The sequence below is a fragment of the Physcomitrium patens genome, chromosome 24 (assembly GCF_059467195.1).
Source record: "Physcomitrium patens ecotype Gransden chromosome 24, ASM5946719v1, whole genome shotgun sequence".
In the NCBI taxonomy this organism is placed as follows: domain Eukaryota; kingdom Viridiplantae; phylum Streptophyta; class Bryopsida; order Funariales; family Funariaceae; genus Physcomitrium; species Physcomitrium patens.
The window spans coordinates 11,520,578-11,525,729 of NC_143433.1; positions in this window are offsets into that span (position 1 = coordinate 11,520,578).

Genomic DNA, 5,152 nt, shown 5'->3' on the forward strand with positions numbered 1-5,152 from the left:
CACACTTTGCCCATATCTCAGAGCCACTATATAAGTTATTAAGGAAGGGTAAGAAATTTGTATGGGAAGAAGAACAAGAAATAGCTATGGAAAATCTAAAAAAAATGTTGAGTTCACCACCTGTGCTTAAACAAGTAGATTATCAATGTGAAAGACCAGTAGTTGTAACAGTGGATACAAGCCCTATAGCAATTGGATGGGCTATTGGACAAAATGATGTAGAAGGAAGAAGATTTGCTATAAGATTTGAAGCTAGGATTCTTATAAAGAGACAAAGGACTTATCCACAAGTTAAAAGAGAGCTTTGGGGAGCGCTTACAGCATTAAAGGATGAGAAGAATTATTTGATTGGAGCAAGTATGGTTTTGGAAACAGATTGTTTGCCATTACTTAGAATGATAATTAAATGTACTACTCCAGATATTGCCATGCTAAGATGGATAGCCTATATAAGGACATTAAATCCTGTTTTGGTACATATTACTGGTAAAGAGAACTTGGTGGCAGATATGTTGTCCAGAGCTAGATATACATTTGAAGAAGAGATGATGGCATATGAAAGAGGTGAAGATGAAGAAGAAAAGAATTATGGAAGTTCATTTGTTACTGGTGGAATGGATTTTGGTGACAAGGTTCAAAATTTCTATGAAGGATTATGGGGTATGAAATATTTGGTTTTAGTAAGAGAAGAGTTATCAAACTATTTTGAAGGAAGGGCTTTGAGAACCAAGAGCACGGAAGTAATATGCAGGTTTATATTAGAAGACATCTTCAGCAGATATGGCTATATTGGGAGGATGAGAGCTGATAGAGGAGAATTGGATGCCATAGAAGCAAGAGATTTTTTCAAAAGGTATGGAGTTCAATTGAAGTTGACTACTTCTTATAATCCTGAAGCCAATGGAAAGAGTGAAAGAGGTCATCCTCCAATCATTTATGCATTGGTTAAGGCATGTAAGGGTAAATCAATTCAATGGCCTAAACTGCTTCCATTTGCTTTATGGGCTGATAGAACTACTCATAGTACTGTCACTGGTTATATGCCTATGGAAATAATGCTAGGACAAAAACCTATAATGCCTGCTGAAGCAACCTATCCTACATGGATGTTTTTGTCTTGGAAAGATAACATTAATAGAGAAAGGTTATTAGAGCTTCGAATCCAACAGTTAAGAAGATTACCTGAGGACCTACAAATTGCAGCTGAGAAGTTAAAGGAAGCAAGATTGAAAAATAAAGAGAGGTTTGAAAAGACTCATAGATTGAGGCCTAAACCTATAGAGATTGGAGATTGGGTTCTAGTTTATGATAGCAGCCTTGAGCATCAACATAGTACTGTAAAGAAATTTGCAAAAAAATGGTTTGGACCATATGTGGTGGTTATAGTCCATGATAATGCCACATATACCTTACGTGAGTTAGATGGAGCTATCATTAGAATTCCAATAGCAGGGAAGAGGGTGAAGGCTTTCAAAAGAAGAGATGGGCGGTTTCAAATAGAAGATCTTCAAGAATTCTTACCTCAATATTTGGACCAAGAACATTAAGAAGAAGACTCTATGAGTGATTCCAAGAAGTCTCAAGAGGATGAAGAAGAGTAGTATGTGGCACATACCGGAGGATGTGCAGGTTTAGAGGGGGTGGATGTTGTATTGTAATTACTTACAGTATGTAAAAATTAGTGAAAACATGTAATATGTTTATAAGTCTTAATGTGAGTTAGAATAGTTAGTATGTTAATTTAAAATGAATTGAAATAAGAAAAATTATTTGGAAGTTAATCTAGTTTGATCATAGAGTTTATATTATATAGGATTTAGATAGTTAGTATAAAGATTAAGGGAAGGGAGGAGTTAAAAGATGAAAATATAACTAGAAGGAGGCTTATTGGGAAGGATGAAAGTAAGGCATGGTTGGATGAAGGCAAGGGGTGAAGAACTTCATCCCTATTGGTCGAATACCATGCCCAATGGGCTTTGAGGAGGCTGCTCGAGGCCATATTAGGAATTAGGGTTCCTCTTTCGAGGCCATTCGAGCTTTTGAGGCCAGGGTCAGAAGGTTTAGGGTTTTGGGTATAATTTGGGTGAAGATTTTGTGTGATTTCGAGTTTTTATGGAAAAGATATGAATGTTCAAAGATAAGGTGTCAATTTCATACCTATTGTCACTTCTTTTGGGCATCACATACGAATACGGAGAGCAACGGAAGATCGGCGACTGGATTTGGAGGGAGCATTTTCTCGGCTACACATTCTACTTACTGTATAGTGAATTCTAAGATTGAATGAAGGAGTTATGAGGCGTTGAAGACAGCACTTGTAATTTGAAGGCAGTAAGTATATCGTTTTGTTGCTAGTTATGGGTGAAGCCATATCTTGAGTTTCTGGACGAATTTTTGGCTCAAAATTTCCACAAGTGTGTGTTATTAGGTTAAAAAGCTTTAGATCAAAGTTTCATAGTATTTGAATAATTACTTTGTGAGATATGAAGGAAGTTGTACACGGGTGTAAAAAAGCTAGGGTTTGAAGCTACAGTTAGGGTTTTCAAGATATCACAAGATCCAAGACGAATTTACGGTTGAATTTTGGTGTGGTAGTTGCTAAAGATATATTAGTACTCCATGTAAAATTTGGAGTTGTTTAGACGGTTAGATCGTAAGTTATGAGCTGTTGAACTTCGGGAAAAATTCCTCATAAGGATATATAAGTTTTTTATAACACCTTATCAAGTATTTTGGTGTTCTTTGGATTTTAAGGCTTGTATATTGATGTAATTGCTCCAAAGGAGAGGAGTTTATATATATAAAATTTTTACCCTTATATTTCAAACTTGATTGAGTATTTAGTGACAGCCAGAAGCCCAACGCTTTCTTGAGGCAAACTCTCTCTACCCCGACGCCGTATCCTCATTGTGAAATTGTCCTGCAAATACGCCTTCTGGCTGACCATCGTAAGTAGGCTCAAACTCGAATACAATCACCAGTGATCGGTTACTCGGTATCCTCCGTCGTCGTCGTGGTGTAGGCAGTTTTTCATCTCGGGGTTGCCTTCGTGAGTTAGTCAGTTGAGATAATCTGATTGGCATAGTATCTATTTCTTGGCTATCCATATCAGAAGACCAAACTATAGCTACTGAAAAAATTCTACTTTGTCTGGAAGAAAATAACTACATCAACTGCAAATTTTGGTAGTGCTCTCCCCTTTTCTTATATTCTTGGGTGAGCAAGCTTTAGAAGGAAGCTATCGTCGAACCGGCTTAGGTTTATGAGGATGTTGTTGATGAAACTCCTGTACCTTTTGCGACACATTGGAAAGATTTTCAGCTGGCTCCCACGTTCACTCATTAATGTCGTAGGTGCACCAATGAACAAGATACTCCAACTTGCCCCACCTTCGCCATGAATCCAGCACCTTTTCAACCTCGTATTCCTCATGGTTCTCGATCTCAATACTAGGTGGCGGACATTGCACTCTTCTAGGAAAAGATGACCCTCGATAAGGCTCCAACAAAGAAACATGAAAGACTGGATGTACCTTCATAGAAGCCGGTAATTCCAGATGGTACGCCACTAGATTGATTTGGTTCTGGATGATAAATGGTCCCAATCTTCGATAGTCCAACTTATCACATGGTCGCTTGGTCTTGATATTCCATCGAAGAAGCCATGCTTTATCTCCAATTTTGAAAGTAGGTGCTTTATTTCGAAATCTATCTACAGACGCCTTGTACGATTCTTGAGCGGATTGTAATTGAAGCTTTAACATATTTTGAAGCTTTGATAGTTGTTTTGCATATCCTTCAGCTGCTGGATTGTTATTTGTTGACGCACTCAATAAATCAAGCTTCGGATGATACCCATAGTAGAAAAAAAATGGTGTGTATTGAGTCGACGCATGGAGGGTGTAATTATATACAAACTCGGCTAGCGGGAGATATGTGATCCAATCGTCTTGCTGATAGTTGATGCTACATTGTAAGTATTGTTCCAAGACTTAGTTGACTCGTTTCGTTTGGTCGTCAGTTTGAGGATGAAAAGCCGAAGAAAGCTTGATATCCACCTTCAGTATCTCAAAGAGAGATCTCCAAAACTTTGATACGAACTGGGTTCCTCGATCTGATACGATATCATCTAGTAGTCCATGATATCGATACACATTATCGAGAAAGAGCCTTGATGTGACTTCACAACACGATGTCTTCTTGCAAGGGACAAAGTGTACCATCATTGTAAGCCGATCTATAATGACAAAGATGCTGTCAAATGAGTTCGATGATGGCTGGTCCGTGATGAAAACCATGGAAACTGAAGACCATAGTTGATGTGGAATCGGCAATGGCTGTAGGAGTCCATAAAGGTGATGTCGAGGATTCTTGGATCTTGAACAGATGTCGCAGGAGAGGACAAAATCTTTGACATCCTTCCACATTTGCGGCCACCAAAAATCTTGAGAAATAAGCTCCAAGGTCTTGTTGAATCCAAAATATCCTGCAGTTGGAAAATCGTGGCGAGATTGAAGAACTCGAAGTCGTGCTGGTCCTTTTGGGATATACAACCGCTCTTCAAAGTATAAAAGATCTCCCTCCACCTTGAACTTGTCGTCATTGGCACGCTGCTTAATATCAATGGCTACTGAATCTTCAATGGTCACGGCATGTACCTGATTCAGGAAGTCAGCATCAATTGGCACAATAGTAGCACAAAGCTGAAATTGCTCTGGCTTCAACAATGTCGTACATTGTTGATCAAATGTTGCTTCTCCAGCCTTTGATACAAGATACGATCTCCTCAATAAGGCATCAGATAGTCCTTGCTGCTTTCCAAGTCGATAAGTGATAACAAAATCAAACCTAGATAGCAACATACTCCACCAAGCTTGACGTCAATTTAGAACTCAAGCTGACATGAAATACTCCAAATTCTTATGATCTGTGTATGCGGTGTCGTATTATGTGCTTTCTTGCTCGAGAACGCGTCGGGCGTCTGGCTATAGAAGGTAGTATGGAGATTCGTCGATAGTCAAGCAGTCTATCAGTTTTTGACTGCTAGAATATATACGACTGCAACAATGTACCGTAAATCTATACGGATGCTCTTCGACTGCTTGTCGAAGTTTTTTTTTTGCCCCAGCCGATAGGTCTCTAGACGTTACAGA